At 37.1% G+C, this 15,500-nt stretch overlaps 1 long non-coding RNA gene across 1 annotated transcript; it reads right to left on the bottom strand.

The window, feature by feature from the left end:
- Positions 1-577: 577 nt before the first annotated feature.
- Positions 578-13,600, bottom strand: LOC119087274. The gene is made up of 3 exons (XR_005090698.1): positions 13,129-13,600; positions 12,386-12,501; positions 578-9,230 (listed from the first exon to the last, which is right to left on the bottom strand). It is a non-coding gene; the product is annotated as an uncharacterized LOC119087274 (long non-coding RNA).
- Positions 13,601-15,500: the final 1,900 nt, after the last annotated feature.

The raw sequence follows: 15,500 nt of genomic DNA, 5'->3' as shown, positions 1-15,500 counted from the left end.
TTGTTAAATCTTGAAGATTACCATTCTAACATTGCCAAACAGAAACCCTTGCCTTAATATGGCCATAAGGGGCTTGAGAATTTATGGCAATCAAGATATTAACTCATGGTATAAAGGACCACCTGCATCAACATGGCTTACAGAACCAATAGGAATGCAGGGGAGCTCCATTCATTAATATCAGCAGGGTTTGCAAAGGCAGCAGTGATCAATGACATCAGCATGACTGCAGGTGGCAGCATGAATTATGTGTATCAACTAGTTAACAAAATTTGGTTAAATCTTGGAAATTTTCATTCTATACATTGGCAACAAATAGCACTTACATTAACATCATCACCTGTAGCAACAGATATCATGAAAATCAACATGGTGTCCAGTGGTTTACAAGACCATGAGCATCAACATCTGCTACCAGATGTAGTAGGAAAAGCATTATAGTTCCAATCATGGACATCCATATGGGCAATGGAAGCAGCACGGAACAATAAAATCCACAAGGTTTCAGGTGGTAGAATGTGGAATGGATAGCCACATAGTATACTATGGGAGTTGAAACTCAGGGAAATTAACATTCTTTTTGTTGAAAAGACAGAACACTTGCATCAACATGGTCTCAGGTAGGAGGACAGATGGACATCAACATCAGATCCATGGGCAAGAAAGAATCCTGGCATCAACATAGCTTCCAGAAATAGTAGGAATAGCATGGTATGTCTTCTCATGGACATCCGCATGTTTAACAGATGCAAAAGGGATGAATGAATTCAATTTCATTGGAGGTGACAACAATTATTCCAGATGTCAACTTAGTTTCTGTTGGTATTTTTGTTCTTGGAAATTTACATTCTTTATGTTGGCAACACAGAACATATACATCAATATGGTCATAAGGGTCCAGAGAAGTCATGGCAATCAAGATATTATGACATGGTAACAAGGAACAAATGCATCAACATGGCTTAGTGAAACATTAGGAATTCCTATCAGGTCCTTTCATAGACATCAACAAGGTTAACAGAGGCAGCAAGAGTCAATGACATCATCATGGGTGCAGGTGGCAGCATGAATTACAGGTATCAGCTACGTCACCAAAGGTTCATTAAATCTCAGTAATTACCATTCTATATATTGCCAAAAAGGTACACTTACCTTAACATGGTCACTTGAAGCAGGAGAAATCAGGGAAGTCACCATGGTGTCCAGTGGTAAGAAGATCATGAGCATCAACATTGCTTCCAAGAAGCATAGGAATAGATAGCATTGTAGTTCCAATCATGGACATGCACATTTATAATAGACTCAGCTAGAATTAATGAACTCAAATTGTTTGGAGGTAGCAGCATGTATTCAAGATATTAACCCAGTTTCTGTTAGTATTTCGAATCTTGAAAATTACATTATTCATATTGGCAACACAGAACTCTTACATAAATAAGGTGTTAAGGGGATGGAGAATTCATAGCAATCAAGCTGTTATCCATGGTAAAAATGACCACATGCATCGACATGGCTTACAGAACTAATAGGAATGCATGGGAGCTCCATTCATTAATATCAACAGGGTTTGCAATTGCAGCAGTGATCAATGACATCAGCATGGTGGCAGGTGGCAGCATGAATAATGTGAATCAAAAGCTGGTTAAATCTTGGAAAATATCATCCTATACATTGGCAACAACAAACACTTACCTTAAGGTGGTGACTTGTAGCAGGAGAGATCATAGAAATGAATATGGTACCCAGTGGAAAGAAGATAATGAGCATCAATATTGCTTCTGGAGTAGTAGGAATGGTATTGTGCCTCCAATCATGGACATCCACATAGTTAACAGAAGCAATAGGGATGTATTATATCCACAGTGTTTCAGGTGGTAAAATATAGAATGAATAGCCACACAGTTTACTGTTGTAGTTGAGATGAGAGAAATTAACTTTCTTCATGATGGATATACCACCAACATGATTTCCAGTAGGAGGACAGATAGACATCAACATCAGATACATGGGCAAGAAAGAATCCTTGCATCATTGTGGCTTCCAGAAATAGTAGAAATAGCATTGTATGTCTGCTCATGGACATCCACATGTTTAAGAGATGGAGCAGGGATGAAATGAATTCAAATTGTTTGGAGGTGACAGCAAATATTCTGGATACCAACTTAGGTTCAGTTGGTATTTGAATTTTGGAAATTTACATTCTCTGTGTTGGCAACACAGAACACTTCCATCCATATGAACATAAAGGGCCAGAGAGGTCATGGCAATCAAAATGTTATCTCATGGTAACAAGGACCACATTCATCAACATGGCTCACAGAAACAACAGGAATGCATTGGAGGTGCATTCATAGACATCAACAGGGTTAACAGTGGCAACAGCTGTCAATGACATCAGCATGTTTGTAATGTCATGATGAATTATGGATATCTGCTTAGTTACAAATGCTTGTTAAATCTTGGAAATTACCATTCTACGCATTGCCAAAAAGAAACACTTGCCTGAATATGGCCATAAGGGGCTGGAGAATTTATGGCAATCATGATGTTAACCCATGATATAAAGGAACACCTGCATCAACATGGCTTACAGAAACAATAGAAATGCAGGGGAGCTCCATTCATTAATATCAGCAGGGTTTGCAAAGGCATCAGTGATCAATGACATCAGCATGGCTGCAGGTACTAGTATGAATTATGTGTACCAACTCAGTTATCAAAAGTTGGTTAAATTATGGAAATTACCATTCTATACATTTGCAACAAGTAAAGTCTACATTAACATAATCACCTGTAGAAACAGAGATCATGGATATCAACATGATGTCCAGTGGTTTAGAAGACCATGAGCATCAACACTGCTACCAGAAGTAGTAAGAAAAGAATTATAGTTCCAATCATGGACATCCATATGGTAACAAAAGCAGCAGGAATCCATTAAATCCACAAGTTTTCAGGTGGTAGAATGTTGAATGGATAGCCACATAGTTTACTATGGTAGTAGAGATCAGGGAAATTAACATTCTTCTTGTTGAAAAGACAGATCTCTTGCATCAACATGGTCTCAGAAGCAGGACAGATAGACATCAACATCAGATCCATGGGCAAGAAGAACCCTGGCATCAATGTGACTCCCAGAAATAGTAGAAATAGCATGATATATCTGCTCATGGACATCTGCATGTTCAACAGATGCAGCAGGATGAATGAATTCAATTTGTTTGGAGGTGACAGCAAGTATTCTGGATATCAACTAGTTTCAGTTGGTATTTTTGTTCTTGAAAATTTACATTCTTTTGTTGCCAACACAGAACATTTACATTAATATGGTCATAAGGGCCAGAGAGGTCATGGCAATAAAGATGTCATCTCATGGTAACAAGGACCACATGAATCATCATGGCTTACAGAACCAATAGGAATGCATGGCAGCTTCCTTTCATAGACATCAACAGGGTTAACAGAGGCAGCAGCAGTCAATGACATCAGCATGGGTGCAGGTGGCAGCATGACTTAGAGATATTAGCTAAGTTAACAAGGTTCATTAAATCTTGGGAATTACCATTCTATATATTGCCAAAAAGGAACACTTACCTTAATATTGTCACTTGTTGCAGGAAAGATCATGTAAGTCACCATGGTGTCCAGTGGTAAGAAGATCATGAGCATCAACATTGCTTCCAGAAGGAGTAGGAATAGCATTGTAGTTCCAATCATGGACATGCATATGTTTAAAAGACTCAGCTGGATTTAAAGACCTCAACTTGTTTGGAGGTAGCAGCATGTCTTTCGGTTATTATCTTAGTTTCTATTGGTATTTCAATTCTTGAAAATTACATTCTTCATATTGGCAATACAGAATACTTACATTAATAAGGTCATAAGGGGATGGAGAATATCAAAGTCATCAAGGTGTTATCCATGGTAACAAGGACCACATGTCATCAACATGGCTTCCAGAACGAATAGGAATGCATGGGAGCTCTATTCACTAATATCAACATGGTTTGCAAAGGTAGCAGTGACCAATGACATCAGGTTGGCTGCAGGTGGCAGTATGAATTATGTGTATCAACTTAGCTACCAAAAGTTAATTAAATCTTGGAAATTACCATTCTATACACTGGCAACAACAAACACTTATCTTAAGGTGGTGACTTGTAGCAGGAGAAATCATAGAAAAAAAACATGGTGCCAAGTAGTAGAAGATAATTAGCATCAACATTGCTTCCAGAAGTAATAAGAATGGCATTGTGCCACCAATCATGGACATCCACATGGTTCACAGAAGCAGTAGGGATGTATTATACCTACAGGATTTCAGGTGGCAGAATGTAGAATGAATAGCCACACAGTTTACTTTGGTATTTGAGATCAGAGAAATTAATTTTCTTCATGATGGAAAGACAGAACTCTTGTACCAACATGGTGTCAGGTAGGAGGACAGATAGACATCAAAATAAGTTCCATGTGTAAGAAAGAACGCTGTCATCAACCTTGTTTCCAGAAACAGTAGGAATTGCATTGTATGTCCGCTCATGGACATCCACATATATAACAGATGCAGCAGGGATAAATTAATTCAATTTGTTTGGTGGTGACAGCAAATATTGCAGATATCAACTTGGTTTTGTTTGGTATTTCAATTCTTGAAATTTCACATTCTTTATGTTGGCAACACAGAACACTTCCATCAATATGGTCATAAGAGGCCAAGGAGGACATGGCAATCAAAATGTTATCTCATGGTAACAAGGACCTCATGTATCAACATGGCTTACAGAAACAAGAGGAATGCATTGGAGGGGCATTCATAGACATCAACAGGCTTAACCTTGGCAATGGCTGTCAAGGACATGGTTGGAGGTTGCAGCATGAATTATGGATATCTGCTTAGTGACCCATGCTTGCTAATTCTTGGAAATTATCATTCTACATATTGCCAAAAGGGGGCTTAACATAGCCATAAGGGGCTGGAGAATTTATGGCAAACAAGATGTTAACCCATGATATAAATGACCACCTGCATCAACATGGCTTACAGAAACAATAGGAATGCAGGGGAGCTCCATTCATTAATATCAGAATGGTTTGCATAGGTATCAGTGATCAATGACCTCAGTATGGCTGCAGGTGGCAGCATGAATAATGTATATCAACTTAGTTACCAAAAGTTGGTTAAATCTTGGAAATTACCATTCTATACATGGTCAACAAGGATCACTTACATTAACATCATCCCCTGTAGCAACAGATATCATGAAAATCAACATGGTGTCCAGTGGTTTACAAGTCCATAAGCATCAACACTGCTACCAGAAGTAGTACGAAAAGTATTATGGTTTCAATCATGGATATCCATATGGGTAACAGAACAAGCAGAGATCAATTAAATCCACAAGTTATCAGCTGGCAGAACGTAGAATGGATAGAAACATAGTATACTATGGTAGTTGACATCATGAAATTAACAATCTTCATGATGGAAATATAGAACTCTTGCATCAACATGGACTCAGGTAGCTGGACAGGTAGACATCAACATTAGATCCATGAGCAAGAATGAACCCTGGCATTATGTGGCTTCCAGAAATAGTAGGAATAACATGGTATGCCTGTTCATGGACATCTGCATGTTTTACAGATTCAGCAGTGATGAATGTATTCAATTTGTTTGGAGGTGACAGCAAGTATTCCAGATATGAACTTAGTTTCAGTTTGTATTATTGTTCTTGTAAATTTACATTCTTTATGTTGGCAACACAGAATACTTACATTAGTATGGTCATACGTGGCCATAGAGGTCATGGCAATCAAGATGTTATCCCATGGTAACAAGGACCATATGAATCAACATGGCTTACAGAAACAATAGGAATTCCTGTCAGGCCCTTTCATAGAAATCAACAAGTTTAACAGAGGCAGCAGTGGTCAATGACATCAGCATGGGTGCAGGTGGCAGCATGAATGACAGATATCAGCCACGTTACCAAAGGTTCATTAAATCTTGGAAATTACTTTTCTATATATAATGCCAAAAAAGGAACACTTACCTTAATATTGTCACTTGTAGCAGGAGAGATCATGTAAGTCACCATGGTGTCCAGTGGTAAGAAGATCATGAGCATGAACCTTGCTTCCAGAAGGAGTAGGAATAGCATTGCCCTTCCAGCCATGGATATGCACATGTTTATGAGACTCAGCTGAGATTAAAGACCTCAACTTGTTTGGAGGTAGCAGAATGTATTCAGGGTATTAACCCAATTTCTGATAGTATTTCAATTCTTGGAAATTACATTCTTTAAATTGGCAACACAGAACACTTATATAATTAAGGTGATAATGGGATGAAGAACTCAGAGCCATCAAGGTGTTATACCATGGTAACAAGGACTACATGCATCAACATGGCTTACAGAACCAATAGGAATGCATGGGAGCTTCATTCATTAGTATCAATAGGGTTTGCAAAGGCAGTAGTGATCAATGACATCAGCATGGCTGCAGGTTGCAGCATGAATTCTGTGTATCAACTTAGTTACCAAAAGTTAATTAAATCTTGGAAATTACCATTCTATACATTGGCAACAACAAACACTTACCTTAAAGTAGTGACTGATCATTGAATTCGACATGTTGCCCAGTGGTAAGAAGATAAGTAGCATCAACACTGCTTCCAGAAATAGTACTATTATCATTATGCTCCCAATCATGGACATTCATATGGGTAACATAAGCAGGGATGTATTACATCCACAGGTTTTTAGTTGGCAGCATGTCAAATGGATAGCCACATAGTTTACTATGGTATTTCAGATCAGGGAAATTAACATTCTTCATGTTGGAAAGAAAGAACATAGTCTCAGGTAGCAGGACAGATAGATATCACCATCAGATCCATGGGCAAGAAAGAACCCCGGCATCAACATGCTTCCAGAAGTAGTAGGAATAGCATGGTATGTCTGCTCATAGACATCCATGTTTAAAAGATGCAGCAGGGATGAATGAATTCAATTTATTTGGAGGTGACTGCAAATATTCCAGATATCAACTTAGTTTCATTTCTTGGAAATTTACATTCTTTATGTTGGCAACACAGCACACTTCCATCAATATGGTCACAAGGGCCCAGAGAGGTCATGGCAATCAAGATGTTATCCCATGGTAACAAGGACCACATGTATTAAAATGGCTTACAGAAACAACAGGAATTCATTGCTTGTGAATTCATAGACATCAACAGGGTTAAGAGTGGCAACAGGGATCAATGACATCAGCATGGTTGGAGATGGCAGTATGAATTACAGATATCTGTGTAGTTACCAATGCTTGTTAAATATTCGAAATTAACATTCTACACACTGCCAAAAGGAACACTTACATTAACATCATCACTTGTAACAGGAGATGTCACAGAAATCTACATGATGTCTTGTGGTTTAAAAAATCATGAGCATCAACACTGCTAAGAAAAGTGTTATGAATAGCATTGTAGTTCCAATATGGCCATCCATATGGGTAATTGAAGCAGTAGAGATCAATTAAATCCTCAAGGATTCAGGTGGCAGCATGTAGAAAGGATAGCCACATAGTTTACTTTGGTATTGTGATCAGGGCAAATAACATTCTTCAAGTTGGAAAGACAGAAATCTTGTATCAACATGGTCTCAGGTAGCATGACGGATAGAACTCCACATCAGATCCATGGGCAAGGAAGAACCCTGGTATCAACCTGGCTTTCAGAAATAGTAGGAATTGCATTGTATGTCTGCTCATGGATATCCACATGTTTCACAGACACAGCAGGGTAGTGGCATCAATTCTGTTGTTGGCAGCATGCATTCTGGATTTCAACCTAGTTTAGTTAGTATTTCAGTTCTTGAAAATTTATATTCTTCATGCTGGAAACATACAATGCTTACCTTCACATGGTCCTCAGGGCATGGAGAGGTCATGGCCATCAAGATACTATCCCATGGAACCAAAACCACATGCATTGTCATGGCTTACAGAATCAAAAGTGTTCCATTTGTGTCCATTCACAGACATCAATAGGATTAAGAGAGGCAGCAGTGATCAATTACATCAGCATGGCTGCACATGTCAGCATGAATTATGCATATCAATTTAGTTTACAAAAGTTGGTTAAATCTTGGAAATTGCCATTCTATTCATTGGCAACAAGGAACACTTACATTAACATGATCACTTGTAGCAGGAGAGATCATGACAATCAACATGTTATCCGGTGGTTTAAAAGATCATGAGCATAAACATTGCTTCCAAAAGTAGTATGAATAGTATTATAGTACCAATCATGAACATCCATATGGTTAACAGTTAGCAGAGATCAATTAAATCCACATGGTTTCAGGCACCATCATGTATAATTGATAGCAACATGGTTTTGCTGGTAGTTGTTATCAAAAAATTAACATCCTTCGTGTTGGCAACACAGAACTCTTGTAGCAGCTACATGGTCTCAGGTGATAGGGCAGTGATATACATCAACATCAGATCCATGGGCAAGACAGAATGCTACTCAACATGACTTCCAAAATAGTAGGAATAGCATGGTATGTCTGCTCATGGACATCCACATGTTTAAAAGATGCAGCAGGGATAGATGAATACAATTTGTTTGGAGGTGACTGCAAGTATTCCGGATATCAACTTAGTTTCAGGTGGTATTTCAGTTCTTAGAAATTTACATTCTTTTTACATTCTTTATGTTGGCAGCACAGAGCACTTTCATTAATATGGTCATAAGGGGCCAGAGAAATCATGGCAATCAAAATGTTATCCATTGGTAACAAGTACCACATGTACCAACATGGCTTACAGAACCAACAGAAATGCATAGGAGTTGCTTTCATAGACATCAGCAGGGTTAACAGAGGCAACAGGGATCAATGACATCAGCATGGGGACCATTGGCAGCATGAGTTATGCATATCAACTTAAGTTACCAATGGTTGGTTACATCTTGTAAAATAACATTCTACACATTAGCAAACAAGGAACACTTACCTTACCATGGTCACTACTTTCAGGAGAGATCATGGAAGTCAACATGGTGTCCAGTTGTAAGAAGATCATGAGCATCAACATTGCTTCCAGAAGGAATAGGAATAGCATTGTACTGCCAATCATGGACATCCATATGGTTAACAGAGGCCGCAGGATTCAATTAAATCCGGAATAATTTCTCTAAATTATAATGTATCCCCCTGAGAATGACAAGATATTTATCTTTATGGATAAATTTCAGAACAAATACGAAGAATATTCATGTAACTCTGGCAAGCACAACAAGAGTCTTATGAAATGTTTTCAAACTTCATGTCTCATTCAAAAATTATAATGCAATGAAAGAAATAAATAAAGGGTTTATGTTTAATACTAAAATATATCAGAAGCAAAATAACCTTGTTTTCTTGCCTTATCAAGATGTGCAAGAAATTTCCAGTATGAAAGTACATTCATTATAGTTCACACGTTTTAACATTGTTATTACATTTTGGGTAGTGTGATAAATACTTAATGACATAAAATTTTAATTCTCAAATAACTAACTTGAACAAGGTAATTATTGGAAAGATGAGAATCTTCAGTTATTCAAAGTTAGGGAAATATTCTCAAATGTTTATTGTGATAAGATTCATTTACATGACTATTTCTGTGTCTTTGGGCAATCACAGAGACTGGATATCCATATATTTTTTATACAATAGAAATACTGTCCATACTACATAGAATTGTTCTGAAAATTAACTAAAATGTACACATAAGGCATAATTTATAATACCTGGAATGATGGACAGTATTAATTAATCAACACTTAGGAGGCAAAGCACTCGGCACACCTATGAGATATTGTCAAAATCAAGATTAATCTGAGCCTGTCTTTGAAGGAATAACTTGATTATGTTACTTGAAACAGGACAAGCCAACTTAATTTTTTTGAAAAGAAAAAACCAGTGAGATAAAAGGACCATTGCAGGGTAGTGGTGAGAGAGCAATAGAGAGGTCAATATCAAGTTACCTATGATGGGAAGGAGGACACGAAATAGATGGAGGCAGGGAGGGACATAAATACAAAAGGAGGGTAAAGTAACAGTAAAGATGTCTGAAAAAGTCGTAAGAAGTCACACTATAAGTGGCTACATAAATACCTCCAATATATTTACATATTAAAGCCAATATGTAAAATTATGTCTTTTTATTTTACCTTATGTAACAATTATATCTATTATGCTTCAAATAAGAGGATTACAATGTGATCTTTTGCCAAAGTAATCTGGTGATGAAACTTGACAGATGCTTTCATACATAATATAATGATCAATCTTTAGGGGTTATCTTAATACTAGATCCTCTTAGTTGAATAATATTAGTGGGTTGTCATCCAGGACCTTTGATCTACATTTTATGTTCAACCATAAACTAATAAGTATCAAACCATCAAGAAAGAAACTGAGAATAGTAAAATCGCTAACAATAGGGGAAGGAAATGTCCAGTGGGGTGAAGGAAAGATAAGACATTATAACTCTTGGACAAATGACTTGAAGCACTGAATGCTATAGTTTGCCTCTGTAGCCTCATTTTGAAAAAAAAAATCTCATTTGCTATGACAAATTAACATCCTAAAGATGTACCTAAATGGAATGAAACTATTTTGGGAAATGAGTATTCCAGCAAGGTACCCTTTATCCTGTGGTGCACTCCTCCTTCATCTACTGGTTAATAATAAATTGTCATGCCGCCCCCTCCCCCTGTTTTCTTGCTGATCCAAGGGAAAGCTTCTTCTCCTGTTGAGACTGTATTACATACACATAAGCGGCTGGCTTTTCTCAATGACAAAAAGATGTGGAAACCAAATGTCGGAACACTTACTCTAAGGTGAAATCAAATATTTGGTTCAATACTTGCTTTACAGCTTCCTTGTGCAATCATGCTGAATTTGCTGTTTACTTGAAAACTGAATGCACCTTTTATCTCTTGGCTCTCCTGTTCCCCTGATAACCCTTCTCCTAAGACAAATTTCCAGTACAGAAAACCGACATATTCAGGGCTCTGCTTTTCAGAAACTCCACTCAAAGAACCTTTGATATACTACGAGTAAAATCTACCAGACTCCATCCACCTATTATAATCATTCTCTAGAAAAAAAGTGCCAATTTTCCCTGATTTTTCCAATTTCATCCATGCATATGACACTAAACAACACTCTAATAAAGAAATTTATCTGCTTTAAAATGTATATAAATGGAAGTAATGTATTAATATCCTCAGTGGGTAGATATTCCTGCTCAAGATTTTATGTTACAGACATAATCAAACGAACTATATAGTTTTGTTTGCTTTCACAATGTAATGTTTTCCATAAATACATTAAAATGCATTATTCATTTGCTGGAAAACAAAATTTTGTTGGAGAAGCATTGATTACATCCATTTTTCTATTACAGTGGGATGGGTATTCATACATTCATCTCAGTATACAAATAAGAAATTTTCCTCTAGTGAAAGCACCTGGATCATGTCATCATAGGAAAGTAAACATTTTAGTTTCATTATGTAATTCCAAATTATTCAAAATTAATTAGAATAACTAAACTCATAAAAAACATCAAATAATATTTTCCACATAATTGGCAGTACTTAGTGTTAGAATTACTTCTATATGACAAATTTGTCAAAGTAGCTTATAGGAAATTGTATTTCATAGCATTAATTCCAACTTCTTTGATTATTAATGAGTACTATGGAATTTTACATTTTTTGGTATCATTTACACTTGTCAATTTTTTGATAACTTTGAAATATTTATTTTTATTGCATTTCCTGTTCAATTATTCATGATTTTTTTGATGATGCCTAGTCAAGGTTCCACTCTGTGAAAGCCAAAAGGGGGCATTTAGGAGGGAACATTAAGTCGGGGGGGGGGGATGGAAAATTCTAGGAAACATTAGAGTGTCAGACTTTGGTGATTGAAAAGGCTTAGATAGGTAGGAACACAGAAATGTGAACTAAATTGGGGGTTAGGGAGAGAACCCAAAGAAAGGGTGGATGAAACCTGTATCCAAGCCTATGATCCCATAAACCAATTAAAATATTGTTGGAGGAAGAGTAAAATTCATGGGATCAGAAACTGAAAGGATGTATAAGGGAGTTAAAAGATTAATGGGGTGTCAAGGGAGTGAGGGAGAAGAGGGAATATTGTGAATAAAATAAAATAAAACCCTAATGATAAAGGTGCCACACACTTTAGCTAAAGACACAGAGAAATCCATTTCAAAATCACTGGAAAACTATCTTCCTGATGGCTAACTTCCATAGTGCCAGAATGGGATTGGGGATAAAAGGCACCCATGTACTCACCCAGTGCTGGAAATTGTGTGCTCTAACACTGACTTGCCAGACAAGATTTGCCCACTGTTGCTACGGCTGCATCACTATTATGAGGTAACCAGCTGTTTTCTTGGTGCATTTGAGACCTGCCCAACATAAGGGGATTTCATGCTTGGTACTGCAATCATAGTCAAATGCTCATGGTTTGAAAACCATGGATATATTAAAAATACTTTATGGGAACTCACATCTTAGGTGGTTTCCAAATACAACTTAAAACAAAGAAATCAAATAGAATTACCCAGCATACATTGACAATTTCACTCCTGCAAAACATGGGTTATTAAATGAACATTAAAGTGGAAGAAATAAGATAACTTACCTTGAAGTACTGGCCAAGAAGGCCTCAAGAGCAGGCCTTTAATCCCTACACACAGGAGTCAGAGTCAGGTGGATCTCTGTGAGTTCGTGGCCAGCCTAATCTACAGAGCAAATTCCAGGATAGGCTCCAAAGCTACACAGAGAAACCATGTCTCAACCTCACTCCACCCCACAACAGCCCCCTCCCCCAAAAAAGGAAAATAAAACAAGATAACAAATACCTTTGGCACTGTCCTTGGTTACCCACCAAAACTTCATGATAAAACCCTAATGATAAAGGTGCCACACACACAGAGAAATCCATTTCAAAACCACTGGAAAATTCGCTTCCCGATGGCTAGCTTCCATAGTGCCAGAATGGGATTGGGGATAAAAGGCACCCATGTACTCACCCAGTGCTGGAAACTGTGTGCTCTAACACTGACTTGCCAGACAAGATTTGCCCACTGTTGCTACGGCTGCAGCACTATTATGAGGTAACCAGCTGCTCTCTTGGTGCATTTGAGACCTGCCCAACATAAGGGGACTTCCTGCTTGGTACTGCAACAGTAGTCAAAGGCTCATGGCTAGGGAGTTCAAGGTCATAGGATAGAACCTGATATTGGAATTTTGCTCAAAAGTGATGCTGTAAATTTGCCTTCTAAATATTTCTGTTTATACCCATAGATTGCTCTCTAGCATGGTCACATAAACCCTTTTTGAAGTGGGCAACAATCACTACAAAGAGCAACAATTTGCCAATGAGCAGAGAATAAATGTCAGTAAAAGCAAAATCCCAAATGCACAATAATGTCACTTCCCACACCTTCCAATCTCATGGAACATCACAGAAAGTGGAAGCAACAAGAATAAAAGAGACAGACAATGTGGAGGAGTGCTCTAACGTGCTCTCTTCTGGACAGGATATGGGTATTGCACCCATGAATTCACAGCACCTGTGATTGCCTAGATATCCAAATAAGAACAAGCCATCCAGAACTTTGGCATAGATAAGGGAGAGTGTTCTCCCTGTTTTGCCTCTTAGGAGGAGCAATTGGCACTTGGTAACTGTTGGAGCAGGATGTTCTGTTAAGATTCTCAAGGCTGTAGTGGATAGCCTCACATCCATGCTCATATGAACAGCACTCATCCAAGCTCATATGAACAGTACTAACTGGACTTAGTGAATTACCACATAACAAAGACATACAATGGGGAAGGGGAAATACTGGAGAGGAAATCGGTGCTGATTGAAGACTAAAATAACAGAAAGATGTAGTCATATTTCACTGTATATACACACAAAATTTTCAAGAATAAAGAAAATATACTTAAAAATACAATACCACGTCATCCCTGACATTATGAGCTTCTAATACAATCATTATCTTGATTAAATGACTAGCAGACAATATTGTTGCTATAAATTTTGGATTATGATCTCCTAAATATATGTGCAGTAAAGGCTTATTTCCCCATGGTGGTGCTATTGGGACGACTTGTACCTCATGATAGTCCTTAGGTCAACTGAGTTATGGCCTTGAAAAGTGTCTTACTTAGATTTTTATTGTTGTGATCAAACATTATGCAAAATCCTTTGATTTCTGAAGACATACATTAAATAAACGATTCTTTATTTTTAATAAAGCTTATTATATGCTGAAAATATGTATTTTGTACCACTCTCCAATTTTGAGGTTTGGGCTTTTAATAAAAAAGAATAACATATATATATATATATATATATATATATATATATATATATATACAAAAATATACAGATTATATTTATACAGTGTTCTACTAATTTATACATACAAAATGTGCTTTTTTGTGGACAAACACTCTAACCCTGTAGAAAAACAAACCATTTGGGCCAAGAAACAGACTACCTTAAACTGCAGGACGAACGTATAATAGAATGCTTTCAAGCTCTGGGACCCACTTAAAACTGGCTTCCATTTGTGGAAAAGAAAAATAGTATTGGAGCAGTATCAAGTGTAGAAAATACTGATTTCAAATCCTTAGCAGATCGGTCTGGCATTATGCTTAATTCCTTGTGGTGGGAATTACAACAGTCAGTAACTTGTTCTTTAAGAGATACCCAGCATTTTGTGGGTCCCTCAATTGCCAAAACTTATAAATATTAATCAAGCCTTTGACAAGGTTTATCTATCATCCTCTTTGAATACATTTTTTATCAAGGTATCCATTACACATGCCGTATCTTCTCCATGTAGTCCAAGGAACCATGGCATTTTTAGAGTTAAAAAATGTTGATCTTATTATCTAAATTATGTATAGAAAGATCACATATCTTAAGACAAATTACAAAAAGTAAAAATATTCATAGGACTTTGTAGTTTTAACTATTCCAAATGAATTTTTTGTTTGTTTAGTTTTCGAGACAGGGTTTCTCTGTGTAGCTTTGGAGCCTGTCCTGGAACTCACTCTGTAGCCCAGGCTGGCCTTGCACTCACAGAAATCCACCTGCCTCTGCCTGCTGAGTGCTGGGATTAAAGTCGTGCGCCACCACCATCCAACCCAAAGGAAATTTTACAACTTATAATATGCTTTGGGGATACATATAAAATTAAACACTCTGAATACATCTGTGCCATCAAACCATATACTTGAGAACATCTCAAATTGTTTAAGAAAGAGGCAGCATCTGTTATAAGTGGTGTAAATTGTTTGAGCTTACAGTCATCTACTATCATTATGATAATTTTACATTTCATAGTAATAATGAATATCATGCTGTTCTATAGTCTATTTAAATAAT

The sequence above is a fragment of the Peromyscus leucopus genome, unplaced genomic scaffold (genome assembly GCF_004664715.2).
Source record: "Peromyscus leucopus breed LL Stock unplaced genomic scaffold, UCI_PerLeu_2.1 scaffold_816, whole genome shotgun sequence".
NCBI classification, from domain to species: Eukaryota; Metazoa; Chordata; class Mammalia; order Rodentia; family Cricetidae; genus Peromyscus; species Peromyscus leucopus.
The sequence above is the reverse complement of the archived record's forward strand: the minus strand, read 5'-3'. Positions and strand labels throughout refer to the sequence as shown.